General features: G+C 35.5%; 1 protein-coding gene and 1 long non-coding RNA gene across 3 annotated transcripts in view; one reads left to right on the forward strand and one right to left on the reverse strand.

Moving 5' to 3' along the window:
• The window catches only part of ctdp1 (CTD (carboxy-terminal domain, RNA polymerase II, polypeptide A) phosphatase, subunit 1), a 132,504-nt gene that overhangs the window by 58,662 nt on the left and 58,298 nt on the right, over positions 1–15,544 (reverse strand). The window lies entirely within an intron of this gene.
• LOC137037646 (uncharacterized) lies at positions 1,398–5,062 on the forward strand. Its single transcript, XR_010897303.1, has 4 exons — positions 1,398–1,633; positions 3,385–3,416; positions 3,661–3,741; positions 4,902–5,062. It is a non-coding gene; the product is annotated as an uncharacterized lncRNA (long non-coding RNA).

Consider the following 15,544-nt stretch of genomic DNA (forward strand, 5'->3'; position numbering starts at 1 on the left):
GCTCTGTAAAAGTGAATGTTCAACAGCACCTAGTTTTTATTTTTAAATGTAGTGCTCACATTTAATTAAACCACATTTAGGCCTGGTTTCACAGAAATGGCTTAATTAAGCAAGGATTGGGCCTAAGTTAAATTAGAACATTAAAAATGCATTAAAAATATGTATTATGTATTATATATGAAGGCTTGAAGTAAAGTGTTACCATTATTATTATTAAAAATTTATCTTATAATGGAATTTATATACAGGTTTAGGGGCAAGATTAAACATTTTTTTCTTGTTATTTTTATCATTTTTTTTTAACATTTAAATCTTACTAAATTTACCAGATAAACTGACAACCTTGATTGTGGATAATTGATAACACCAGACAGCATGAACATTGTAATTCCTCCTTGGGGATTTGAAACAACATGAGGGTGAATAAATTACACAATATTCTCATTTGGAGAAGAATGTCGTAAGAGGGACCTGTAACCCTGAATTTCAATTCAGAATAAATCCAGATCAGAAGACTGAGACGAAAGTCTCCGCTCCCTTTCTTTTTCACAGTATTGTTAGATGAAAAATGTAAGAGACGGAGAAAAGGTGTTTCCCATCTTTTCCCATGTTGTTCAAAATGACAACTTGAGAGGATCATTTCATTCCAGTCTGAAAACCAGGCTTTTCAATTAGAAACAGTAGAGCTTTGGCTTAAGGAGAGATGACGGTACTGATGAGGATGACAATGATGATTACAGAGGCACACAGTGACCTGACTGACAATGTGCTCTGGTCCACGAAGCTTCCTGACTGATGCTGTTTGAGACATCCTGACACTGTCAGCTACAGTGAAAAGGACATTTTTGTCATCCAAATGGGGTGGAAGATAAGATAAAAGTAAGGAAATGTGCAAATATTTATATGAACACAAATACACATAACATAAAAAGCAATTAGGTATTTCAAAGCAGTGCCTCAGAGAAAAAGGAAATTTGAAACAAGAATGAGTTGACCCTGGTTCAGCACCACTGACCTGACCAACAAAAGCAAACAGTGACAGTGATAGCTGTGGCATTTGCTGAGTCCTTTACGTCGTAATGCAATGTGATGCGTGGCCAGTGCTGAAGACCAGTACTGTGAGACAGACTCGACTCATGCAGCGAGGCGAAAGATGAGAGACATTGCTGAGACTGTACTAGACATGCATCAACGCTCTTATAAACTGGACTCTACTACTCTAAAAATGTCACTAATGTCAGAATTTGTAATGTGAAAATTAGACTGCCAAAGTTAACAAAATCTCACTTGTGTTCACTGATCAATAATGGATAAAGATACTCTTAATCAGCAATTCATTTAGGGTGTTTTCACACCTGTAGATTGATTGCTTTGTTCCGAAACAGGGTCTTGAATTGTTACAATGTTGCATTTTCTTCTAGGTTCAGTTTGCTTTCACAAGGCAATATTTCAAAGCGTACCAAAATGTGTTTGCGTGTACAACTTTCAGAGTTCAGAGTTTGCTCTGCAAATGATTGACAAGTCTGCTTCATGGATAAATATATGGAGAAAAATCCTGGAATGTTTTCCTCAAAAACCTTAATTTCTTTTCAACTGACGAAAGAAAGACATGAACATCTTGGATGACATGGGGGTGAGTAAATTATCAGGAAATGTTTATTTAAAAGTGGACTAATCCTTTAAACCACTTGATCCATAATGTATGGATTCATTTTTGTCTCTATGAACATTTTGAAGAGTCAAATTTTTGGTTACATGGACTTTCAATGAAGGGACAGAAATCTCACTAGTTTCATTAAAAACATTTTCATTTGTGTTTCAAATATGAAGTGGTTTGGAATGACATGAGGTTTAAAATATGTAGAATTTTTATTTTTGGGTGAACTAAGCTTTTAAAGTCATAATTTTCCACTTAAATATAAGCTTGAGCTGAAATGTAGGACAAATAAACCAACTTCTCTGAAGAAATATATGTTGTTTTGGACCCAGTTTGCTAAATAAAATTAGAGCAACATGTGGGTGTACAGGGCATCTTTGAACGGTCTGTGATAGAAAAGCCATTAGCTGTAATCAAATTTCAGAATCACTGAACACAAACAGACCTCTATTATCAAATCACTGCTGACTGGACCTTAGTGATAAAACAAGAATAGAAGCCTTGTCTTCAGACAACAACAAATTACATAAGGGTATCGTTCAGGAAACCGTTTTTCTAAGAGAAGAAAAGGCTGGTACGAAAGCATTTCACAGCTGATGTCATTTCTAATGTATAGATATGTACATCAGCAGTGGGTGTTTTCTGAGGCGATGGGCTGATGAAGCCTTATCAATCACGCATTTCACTGTCGATGTCAGCTGATGATCACAGAATCAATGCCTCCAGGTGTGTTAAAACATTTGGTGTCAATCTGGATAACAAGTGGGTCTCAGCCTGAGACATTACACTCACTTACCGCCTACAGTGCATTCACTGCTTCTCTAATGCAAAACTCAAATTTGCAAACACTTTTCAAAATAACAAGCTCGGATTTGACTGGCTGGCATTATGTAATTTATCTGTTAGGCTCATAAAACTTCAAAGCTAAGAAAAACTTTGCTTTTCTAGTTACAAAGAAGAAAGGGTAAAAAATTACAGTTAGAGCCAATTAACCAGACATTTCAGGGCCTAATGATTACTTTTCCCCCAATAAAGGCACGTGTGATCCAAAGTTGTATTTTTTTGCTTATAAAGCACATAAAAAAAAAATTAAAAAAAAACTTTAGAGGTGCAATGAAAATTAAAATTTTACATTATAAAATGAATTTATTATTTATAGGCCTACTTTATGCAGTTTTCAGCCCGTTTCATTCGTAATACAGTATAATACTGTAGAAGCATTGCATTATGGGATTGATTTTTTTTTTTTTTTCACACTCATTTTAAATTTCTAGGCCAGGCATACATTTTAGCTTCTGTCCCAACGCTTTTAGTGTTTCACGTCAACTCTTCAGGGTTTAATGTTATCATTAAACGATATTTGAGTAAATATAGTGTGCAGTTTTAAGCTTTTGAAGCGTCAGTTTGCCTGAGACGCGGGATGACTGGACGCCGCTGCTGAGAAGACGGAGATGTTATTTTCCGCCTGATTAATCAAAACGTTTGCCTATGTCGAGAAGACGGATAAATGATTGTTTGGCTGAGAATACGGTAAGTCAGTCTTTTCTGGAGCTTTTCGTTCGCGTTTCTACTTCGTCATGAATGGTTTGATCTTGAAATGTTAAACTTCTCATGAGCAAACGGTTAACGTTGCTCTGTTCTCAGCGCTTCACGCAGTAACACTGATGTTTAATCTTATAGACAAATCTAAGTTATTCTTACAACCTGATTTTTTTTTCTCATTTCAGTCTGAATCATCTGATGCAGCTCCATTGTTTACGTAAGTGTTGTGCTTATTTTCACGTGTATCAGGTTTATGACAAAGAATCCAGTGAATAAACAATTTTATTTTGTCAATTATTTTAAGCATTATTTTAAGATGCATCTTTTCTGAAGTGTAACAGGACACATTTCTGAGATGCTTAGCTGTGAGTCCTTGTGTTCACAAGAATGCTATGGTGAATGAATGCACAATATATTTACAGTACTTCTCTCTCTGTCTCGCTTTTCTTTTCTGCTTTTAGGCTCTTTGACATATACCATAAACATGGCTCAAGAACCAGGAAGGGGGGAAAATTGCCTTCTGTGAAATATGGTTTGTTAACGTAAGTATTGCACCTAATTTCACATGTGATGTAATCAGGTTTATGGCAAAGAATGGACTACTTGCACTGAGGCTTGTAACACGCTTACATTTTGAAATAATACAACTTGCCTATTTCTGCTTAGTGATCGATGCTGCAGTGTGTGTGAGACCTGATGAATAAGATCAAAACAAACCTTCATTTATTTTTATTAAATATGTTAATCCCTATTTTTCATTGACAGTCATTTCATTGTATGTAATTCACATAATTCTTAGTATTCAAATTCTTAATATTCAAAGTATATTTGTCAGTCCGCTGCCAGTGCGTTACTGTTTAAAGGGTTAGTTCACCCAAAAATAAAATTTCTTTCATTTATTACTCACCCTCATGTCGTTCCACACCCATAAGACCTTTGCTCATCTTCAGAACACAAATTAAGATATTTGTGATGCAAGAGCTTTCTGTCACATATCACAGAGAAACATGGATTACTTTAACAATTGGGTTTCCTAACATTCTTGACCTTGAATGTGTAAGTTGCGCTGCTGCCTATGGAGGAACAGAAAGCTCTCAGATTTCATCAAAAAATATCTCCATGTGTGTTCCAAAGATGAACAAAGGTCTTACGGGTGTGGAACGACACAAGGGCAAGTAATTAACAACAGAAATGTAATTTTTGAGTAAACTAACCCTTAAAGATTAAATATTTAACATTGCTAAATGTCTTGAGGCAGGTATCATTTATTTAACTATTGTAAAAGACTGGGATAAGACCACCAACACACACAAGCTTCTACTTATCGTTACTTTATTAAATTAATTAAAATGTAAATTCAACAGGTATAAAATATAAGAAAACAGTAAGAGAAAAACAGTTAATGAGAAGACGAGCACTGGACTGCAGTAGGTTAGTGGTGTAAATTGGTGAAAATTTACCAGAAACTCCCGAGATGTAGTACGACATACAACGCAGAAGCAGTTGTGCATATTGTCCATTCAATGAATGAACGATTTTCATTGAATACAATTATTAGCAACTTTTCTGAAGTGTTAATTGGATATTTTAACTTACTGCAATCAAATGCTTAGGCATTTGAAATGCTATGGTGCATATATTCACAATATTCATTACTGTTTTCTCTCTCTCCTTTTTTTTTTCTCTTTTTTTTCTTTTATAGGTACTTTGACCCAAGAAAAAGAGAAAGTGACTTCCAAGACTGTCAACACTATGCAAAAAAGGAGCAGTACTGAAAAACTTGTAGGCCTACTATTTGTCTTTACTCCACATTTGTAAAAATGTTAAAAGTAAATAAGATTGCTGTACTGTTCATTGATAACTGTTGAGTGCATTTAAAATGTTGACCTTTCAATGTTGCAATTTTTTTCTTTTTAAAAATAAAAGTATACTAAAAGTATAAAACTATACTAAAAGTATGTTGCTTTCCATTTCCTTTGCCATAACATAACAAAAGTATATTCTTAATGATTTAATGACATATATAAGTACAGTATAAAAAGCAGTATAAATGCAGTTAATAGCTGTAGATAAACAGTATAATACTGTACAAGTACATAATATTACAGCAGGATACTGTATTTAGTAATTACAGTACTATACTGTAAATGTTGTTTACAGAAGTAGTACTGTAAAAATACAGTAAGTGGCTGGCAACCCAGCTGCCAGTATTTTAATGTAAATTTACAGCGAAACGTTTTACAGTGTAAACAGATTATTGTGTCGATACTAATAAACTATATATTAAATAATGTTCTTAGTGTTTCCTTCCGGTGATGGAGAGGCCTAGAGAGAAGCTACAAGTGTTTACTTTGGATTAAATGCCAGAAATAGTTTATGTAACCAAAATATCAATAATAACCAGGAAAAAAAAAAATATGCATAATGCTGGACTTTTAAATAACATGCCAAAAATATACCAGGACTCTTATTTTGAAATGTATATGCTTTACTATTCTCTGCAACTCATTCAAAAAGATGAGGGAGATAAAATGTGACCCTAGACCACAAAATCAGTCATAATTCACAAGGGTATGTTTGTAGCCAACAATACATTGTATGGGTCAAAATTATCGATTTTTCTTTTATGCCAAAAATCATTAGGATATTAAGTAAAGATCATGTTTCATGAACATATTTTGTAAATTTCCTACCATAAATATATAAAAATATATTTTTGTGAGAGGATATACATTGTATAAATCTCAATTTCAAAAAATGGACCCTTATGACTGGTTTTGTGGTCCAGGGTCACAAATATGCACTCTTTCAACCATTTACAACATATTACAATAAAACCACGGCACTTCAGAATACCGTAAATAATAATTTATTACCAATTATTAATTTTTTATAAGGCAATTAAGAATACTTTACCCATCAATCGTATAAAATGCACAACACCGCTGTATTCTGCGTCAAAAGGACACGCGCTCAGAGATGTAAACAATCCCAACGTGCACGAGAAGCACATGGCGGAACAAGGAGACGAGCTGAATGAAAGTGCGCGTTCACTCTCTGACAGTAGAGGGCGCTGATGGAACAGCAGAGTGCAGCGGTTACCACGGAAACCGTGCAAACAAAGTAATTTCATTCATTTTTTTGTAATCTCAGTGTTGTTCATCACAGCACCAAATACTGAATACTTAAAAACGACTTAAAAGTAATTTATTTTCAAACCTAAACATTTTTATATTTTAATCTGGACTACAACATGCCCTAATGATTAGAAATGTTCTGATTATTTGTTATTGTTCAGTAAAACTTACAGCTTCATTAGTTAACTTGTTAATTCATTATCACTAAACTGACAATAAAAATACTTATAAAGTATTAATTATTATTAATTAATGTTAATTTCTTAGTTACTATTTAATAACATTACTAAAATCAAAATAACTTATTTAATGGACCTGAGATAAAACTAACAATAATCAGTTGTGTTTCTAAACTAACATTAACAACAAAAAAAACTTTCTGTAACAAATGTAGCTATTGCTCAATCTTAGTTAATGCATTAAATAGAGTAAAGTGTTATCTGGTGTTCGTTATAGCCTAATTCTTTTGCATTTTAATCTGTTTAAAAATTTCAGTCAGAGTTGTTTTTGTTTTATTAAAAAAAGAGTTCTTAAACCTGTTAAATTATGACAAAAATGGTTTTGCAACTTATTTTAATACCGCGATAATACCGTATACCGTGATAAAAGCTTCATCAATTAATCGCAACATGAAAATTTGATACCGTCACATGCCTAGAGCCAAATCACACGCAATAATTGCACGGATCCACTACTTTCAGGATAAAGAGCGCATTCTGCATCTTCGTTAGGGACGTCAGCTTGAATACCAGGAGTGTAAGGTGCTAATTTTCCCGGACTACACGGCTGAGGTAATAGAACAACGTCGGAGCTTCAGCGAAGTGATGAGATCGTTAAGGGAGCTTAAGGTGGGTCACACTCTGCGCTTCCCGGCCAAGCTTTGCATCAGCCATAATGTAAATACCAAAAAGTTTGTATCCCCAGTGGATGCAAAGTTGTATGTGGAGAAAGTACTGAGGCAAAGCGTTGAGAGTTGTCCAGGAATAAACTCATGTATAAGACTATGAAGCGTATATAGAGACTGTAAGTGCATATTGTTCTCTTGTTATGTTATACTTGGTTGTGGAGTTATATATATTTTTTTGTTCTACATAGGCTACATTTACCCTCATAGTATTAGCTTAATTGGGAGTTGGAATATAAATTGTTATTCTGCTTCGTAAATAGGGTGCTCTAGTTATTAGGGGGAGCGATAATGCTTCATTTGGGGAAGTCATTTAAGGCATGGGAGAGGGGAGTAAATTGTTCTAGGTTTATTAAAGTGTTTTTTTCCCTTTTTTTTTTTCTTTATTGGGGAAGGGGGCATGTTATTCTGGTTATTTCTATACTGTAAGAGTTAAATGAAAGGGATGGATCAAACAAATAAATGAAATTATACTTTAATTTACTTTATATTTACTTTAGCATCTTGGAATGTCAAAGGGCTTGGCCACCCCATCAAGAGACGTAAAGTGTTTAATTATCTAAAATCTCTGAAGGCAGATATCCTATTCCTTAAGGAAACACATATAGCAGTTGGACAAGAACGCAAGCTTAGGCCTAGCTGGATATCCCGGGTATATCAGGCCCCATTTAGTAGTAAAGCAAGGGGGGTAGCAATTCTATTTCGGAAGGGAATATCATTTCAACTTGATTCAATGACTACCGATTCACATGGCAGATATGTCATGATCTCAGGTCGACTTGGCCCTTTATAGCTAACAATGTTAAATATATACGGCCCAAATATAGACGACTCTCAATTTTTCAAAAAAGTTTTTGATATGATCCCATCTGGGTGTGTAAATGTCATCATCGGTGGTGATTTCAATTGTTATTCAGATCCGTTTTTAGACCGATCATCTTCAAAGCCTCCTCCTACTTTGAACTCAGTACAGATCTTAAATAGACTAATCAAGGAGAGAAACATGGTAGATATTTGGAGGCTGCAACACCCAACAGAGAGGGAGTATTCATTTTATTCACACGTTCATAAAACCTATACTAGGATTGATCACTTTTTGATTACCTCTGAATTGGTATGCAGAATAGTGGGTTCGAGGTATCATAATATGTTGATCTCAGATCATAGTCCCATTACACTTGAGCTTAATAAAGTGTTGCCACAACAGAGGTTATCATTGGCGATTTAACTCTGGTCTGCTGAAAGATACAGCTTTTGGAAAATATATGGAAGCTAAATTTGATGATTTCTTTGTGACAAACGACAACAGCCAAGTCTCTGATTCAGTTCTATGGGATACGTTTAAGGCAGTTATGAGGGGTTATACTATTGCTTATGAAGCCGCTAAAAAGAAAAAAGCAATACTAGACTGAGATTGAAAATTCACTCACATCATTAGAACATGAATATAGAAACAATGGAAGGCAACAAGATTATAATAAAATACTGAAATTAAAATATGAATACAACTCAATTTTAGGCAAAAGAATTGAGAACCTCTTGCTTAAATTGAAACAAAAACATTTTGAATTAGGCGACAAGCCAGAAACTTTATTAGCAAGACAATTACGGGGAGAGCAAGCAAAACATGCAATTCACCAAATTAGGTCAAAAATAAACAAGATTGTAACCAGTCCAGAGGAGATTAATGAAGCATTTAGGGATTTTTACTCGGATCTTTATTCCTCAAAATCCAATACCAGTCAAAAGGATTACAATATCTTTTTTTTTGCCAACTAGGTGAGGCTGCAAAAGATTTAGAAAGCTCATTTTCTGAAGCAGACATTTTAGAGGCCATTAACGCTTTTCCGTCTGGCAAAGTGCCAGGTCCAGATGGACTTGGATGTGAATTTTATAAAGCTTTCTCTCGAAAACTAGCTTCTTATTTTTTAAGAATGATCAATGATTCTTTTAAAAATGGCAGACTCCACAATTCACTGTATGAGGCCAGAATTTGTGTACTATTAAAAAAAGCTGTTAAAAACTGATCTGGCCAACTATAGGCCTATATCACTGCTTAATTTTGATCAGAAAGTGATAACAAAAGTGTTGGCCAATAGACTTGGAAGGCACATCTCAACAATAGTACAGACCAAACCGGTTTATACCGGGTCGATTTTCTTTTTGCAATGTTCGTCTTCTCCTTAATATCCTTTATAAGGATCGCAGTAAAGAAGCCACTACAGCAATCATTTCACTTGATGCCCAGAAGGCATTTGATCAAATAGAGTGGCCATATATATTCTAAAAACACTTGTGCATTTTGGGTTTGGCAAATGTTTTATCAAATGGGTAAAAATTCTATATCGATGCCCCTTGTCATCCATTTTGACAAATGCTAATAAATCTAAACCTTTTGAGTTGTGTCGGGAGTTAGGCAAGTCTTTATGCTGATGATCTATTAATATATCTCTCTAATCTGGCTAAATCAGTTCCTTATTTGCTTGATTATATTAATGCCCTTGGCAAAATCTCTGGGTATACCATCAATTGGACCAAGAGTGAGTTCATGCCGCTTTCTAGGCATAATAATTCTAGCCAGTTTGGTTCTTTTCCTTTCAAAATAGTTGAAGACCACATTACATATCTTGGTCTTATAATTCCTAAGAATCCTAAGCATATATTCAAACTGAATTTTTTAGCTAGGACTGAAAAACTGAAAGAGAATATAGACAGGTGGAGGCTCCTTCCTTTATCGATGGTTGGTAAAATTAATGCAATTAAAATGGTTATTTTGCTACATCTTTTTAAAAATTTGCCCATCTATTTACCTGTATCTTTCTTTAAACTCTTGGATTCAATCATTATGCCATTTATTTGGGGCTATAAGGTTCCCCGAATAACAAAAATCCAGTTGAACTACCCAGTTGGGGGGCCTAGGCCTCCCAGTGTTTAAATTTTACTATTGGGCTGCCAAAGCTAGGGCTCTACTTTATTGGCAGAGGGGTATTCCGGGCCAGACTTTCTTTGTGACTGATCCTTTGTTGCTTAGGATAGAGACGATATCTCTAACAACATCTTGTCTCTCAGTTTTACTTTTTTCCAAAACATCTCCTACATCAAAATTAATAGGGAATAATTTAATAATTAAAAATTCAATAAGAATATTATAAATAAGGAAATACCTCAAATCACCTGACGTCTCTGCCCTTACACCCATTGCTAATAATCATTTTTTTAAGCCATCTCAGTTAGACCGAGGTTTTACTGACTGGAAAAGTAAAGGTTTGGGGTGTATTGGGGACCTTTATGTAGATGATAAATTTGCATCTTTTAGTCAATTACAATCTACATTCAATCTCACGGGTTCTGATTTTTTTCTCTCTCTCGATATTTACAAGCGAGACATTCTGTTCAAACAGTCATTCCACAATTTATTAACAGGCCAAAGCCTAATGTATTTGACCAATGTTTTTCATTGAGTCCAAGTTCTAGACATTTGATTTCATGCTGTGTTAATGTTTTCCAACTGCCTGTGAACACAGAGTATATAAAAGAAGCCTGGGCCAAGGATTTTGATGAAGAAGTATCTGATATCTGAACTTGGAATGAAAGTCTTAGGAAGATTCAAAATTGTTCAAGAAATTCAAGACATAGGCTAGTACAATTTAAAGTGGTGCACAGATTATATTACTCCAAAACTAAACTGAGTAAAATATACAATTATGTTTCTCCAATTTGTGACAGATGTAAAACAAAAGAAGGTTCCTTGTCACACATGTTTTGGGGTTTTGTCCTAAATTTTTTCATTTTTGGACTGCTATATTTGACTTTTTCTCAAAAGTTTTGGAATTGGACCATGGAATTGCAATTCTGGGATCTTCAGAGACATTGGAAACTTTTCCAATCTTCAAGCAAAGATCGCTATTGATGGGCATGATTATTGCTAAAAAATAATACTTTTAAACTGGAAATCCTCAGACCCTCCATGTTTTAAAGTTTGGCTGGGTGAACCGTTTCACGTCATACAACTGGAGGATATACGTTCCATTGAGCTTACATTGCATCGTCAATTCAAAACCGCGTGGCAGTCCTTCCTGGATTCCTCAAGACCGAATAATGTAGCAATATTGCTCTTTATTTTGTTGTAACAATTTGATGTACTGAACCTGTAGTTATGTCTTGATTATTTTTGCTCCTAAATACATCTTACAGTTCGCAAAAACATCTGATTTTAGTCACAAATGCAGGTGAAATGCTCGGACTGTCGAGCCCTGCATTTGACAAGCTCTTCTTCACCTCATACTTACTTTTCTGCCACTTTATGCACAACTGCATCATGCAAATAAGAACTTTCCTTGACACTTACATTCCTCAGCTCCACATCTAAAGTCAGCCAGTCTGAATCTACTATACATTCCCATGAGTGCAGACACAAGGCTTGTTTTAAATGTATAGAAATATTTTTGTCCCTCAGGTCTCCACTAATGGTTTGGATAATATTCACTTTATGACATTGCTCCTGCCATTCCTTCGTCACAGGGCTGATTATTAGGTATAGTGCCTATTAGGCACTATAATCAGCCAAGACTCTTTTCACATAAAGGATTCCTGTAGGTTCAGGCTGAGTATCTTCTCCATCTTAATCCTCAAAGGTGGAACTAACAACAGTAAGACGGTTTCTCTGCATGTGCTGAAACTTATCGCTATTTAATGTCATGATGTCACTTTGATATGCTAAAAAGACACTAAAATTGAAGCATAAATATATCGTAACATTTTGAAATGATTGATTCCTGTTTTGGCAAAGCAGTCTCCAGTGTCACATGATCCTTCAGAAATCTATTTAGTATGCTAATATGCTGCTCAAGAAACATTTCTGATTACCAATGAAAACCATAGAGTAGAAAGTAAAACAGCTTTTATTTGAAATAGCAATCTTTTGTAACATTATAAATGTCTTTACTATCACTTTTGACACAATTAATGTGTCCTTGCTGAATAAAAGGATCACATGGTTTCTGAAGGATCATATGACACTGAAAACTGTAAAGGCTGCTGAAAATTCAGCTTTGCCATCACAGGAATGAATTACATTTTAAAATATATTTAAATAGAATACAGTTATTTTAAATTGTAATAGTATTTCACAATATTACTGTTGTATTACTGTTCAATGCACAATATTACTGTTTTACTGTATTTTTGGATGAATCCTAGATGAATCTAAAAGCATGTGACATGTATCCATCACATCAAATAAGACCCACTTACTTGCAGTGAATCATGAAAATGGTTTTGGGGGCTGTTAAAAAGTTGAAGCAATGCTGCTCTAAAACTCTTGAGACGAGTATAAATCTGTATAGTCTATTCACACTGGTATTGTATCATACAATTATCATCAGCTATAATTATGCACTGCTGCCCTATATGGCCCTCTAATGTCACTCTGTAATGCAATACATCCTACAGTTGCAAAAACGGATCTTATTCTTGACAACTTAAGTGCTGCAATTGAAGTGGGTGGGTTTATGGAGTCATTTATATAAAACCATTGCTTAATTATATGAAAGTGAATATATTTGGAGGAAATCATGCATATGGATACAGACCTTTAACACCCGCCATGCATGACTTAAATGACAATGCATTTGTTATTCCTGGTTTGAGGTTCCATGAATTAATGTGTCCTTGCTTCATTTGCATTTTCAAACATTTTAAAGTGACAAAAAAAAAATAGTGCAACTCTGATGGCATAGAAAATCTTCAATGTTTCGGTTTAGTTTTTGTCGTTAAAAGGGCAAAGGCAACACTTAGCTTTGCTAACAGCAATCTTTCAATGGGAGCAAAGCAAATTTAACGCCCCTCGGCTTTAACTTTTAGCATTTACTCACTAAGGAAAGTTTTTCAAAAGAAGAGGCAGAGTTGAAGTGGAGATAAAAGGGCAGCAGACAGAGAAGATGGTGTTCTAATTTTTCAACTTGTTAGCACTTAGCGTGGTGCTAGCAGTAGTGAGGCGGGTCCTAATGAAAGCTGAGGTGTGAAATGTGCAATGAGGCTGATAACACGGTGCTAGAACTGCAATCACACACACTTCATCACACAGAGAACGGACTCACAATAACAAATATACCAGCTCACTGCTGCTTTCAGAGTCAGGCACGACTTGCATCATAGACACAAATACAATGTGACAAGGTTTACACACAAACACACACACACACACACCAGACTCATGAAAAAAAAGCAACAAGAAATGTCTTTGGTGCAGTATTAAACTCAAAGCCACAATTGTCTGAGAGCTAACCAATTGTAATCCATGGTGCTACAAAAGAGAAAAACAACAATATGAGCTAGATTTTTACATTTTCTAAGAAAAATTTGAGTGGCAGCCAAAAAAAAAACAAAAAAAAAACTCACCACCACAATACTTGGGATTTTTGGGTGGCTGCCAGGTTATCTTTTGGTTATGTTTTTTGATGGGTGGCTGCCAGGCCATTGCTATGCAGTTGCTAAGGTATTATTAAGGTTGATAGGGTGTTGCTATATGGTTGCTAGCAGTACTGCCGCTCCCTATACACAGGGCATCAACTCCCAGATGGGGCGCCACCTTTGCTCAAAAGAAATATATATAAATAAACTAATATTCTGTAGGTAATATAGTAATATTACCATTTTATGGTAATATTAACTTAAAAATAAATGTAAACAGAAACATAGTTTTTAAAAAGAATTATTGAGAACGCAGTAACTTAAGCACACGCAACACGCCATTCCCGCTTCGCCCGCCCCCACCTCACACTGACAACAGCAGTCTGGCACTGAGAAGCAAAAAAGAAAAGAAAACAAGATTAATCACGTGCATCATTTTTAAGTATGTTCACAAACATGTGGGACTTTACAGGTGCATCTCAATAAATTAGAATGTCGTGGAAAAGTTCAGTTATTTCAGTAATTCAACTCAAATTGTGGAACTTGTGTATTAAATAAATTCAATGCACACATACTGAGGTACTTTAATTCTTTAGTTCTTTTAATTGTGATGATTTTGGCTCACATTTAACAAAAACCCACCAATTCACTATCTCAATAAATTAGAATACTTCAGAAGATCAATTAAAAAAGGATATTTTAAACAGAAATGTCAGGCTTCTGAAAAGTATGTTTTCTATACACTCAATACTTGGTTGGGCCTCCTTTTGCATGCATTACTGCATCAATGTGGCATGGCATGTAGAGCTTAGTTTCTCTGCCCGAGCCCGGGCCGGGCCGGGCCGATATTTCCCGCCACCGTCCTCGGGCCGGGCCGGGTCGGGCCCTTGATAAAGCACGTCACGTGTCGTGCGCAGCGTCTCGTCCACTCGCACTCGCAGTCTCGCACGCGTGACGCATCACACCTGCTGTGCGTGCTGTACTATTCAGTAGCTTAAAGCCTCGTTTACACTGCACGCGTGTGCGACGCGGCTACCAGAGCTGATTCGCGGCTACTCTAGTCAACGCTCGTGTTTACACCAGCCGCGCCGCGGTGCGTTTGAGAAGCGTCCCAGAAGGGGCTCATTGCGCCGCTTCGCTTAAGATAGGCGCCTCACCTATTTTTGACGCGCAGCTCAAATACAAAATAAAGTCAAAATAATCCTGTAAACTCCTGCTGATATTTCACATCACTACAATGACAGAAACTGAAGACAAGAGATTCGAAGTTGAAAAACTCGAAATTTCTTTGTTTTTATTGTCCATAACTGGAATTTTAAGTGTGTTAACTTCATCTGTATGGCTACAGCAAAATAAAGTATGGCATAGCAATAAACACAATCAAACCGGACAAAATATAACCATTTATCCATTAAAAACATGAAAAATTTAACGAAAACAATGTTGGCCAGGCAAATCGTGGTCTCGCGAATCCAGCCGCTTCGCTTCTGAAATGCTTCTGGTGTGAGTTGACACCGTGCAGAAGACGGAACAAAACCTTGTCGGACCAATACGAACAGTGTAAACGAGGCTTAAGTACAACATGGAGCTTGAAGAAGCAAAGAAAAAAATTAAAACAGGAGAATTAACTTTGAGCAAGTCTGGAGGAAAATCGGAGGTATGGAAACATTTTAAACTAGTTTTAATAAACAAACAACGCAGTTTACATGCTTCTTCCTTGTCGTATTATTCATTAAGATAATAATTAATAAATGCACGCACAATTATGATGCATAAATGTTACAGATATGTTTACTATGCACACACAAATGCATTTCAACTTACATCTGCAAAATTCAGAATTAAATGAATGTGCTGCAATTTGTACAAAAAGAGAGTCTTTAGTCTACGTGT

This window comes from Chanodichthys erythropterus, chromosome 15 (genome assembly GCF_024489055.1).
Source record: "Chanodichthys erythropterus isolate Z2021 chromosome 15, ASM2448905v1, whole genome shotgun sequence".
NCBI lineage: Eukaryota > Metazoa > Chordata > Actinopteri > Cypriniformes > Xenocyprididae > Chanodichthys > Chanodichthys erythropterus.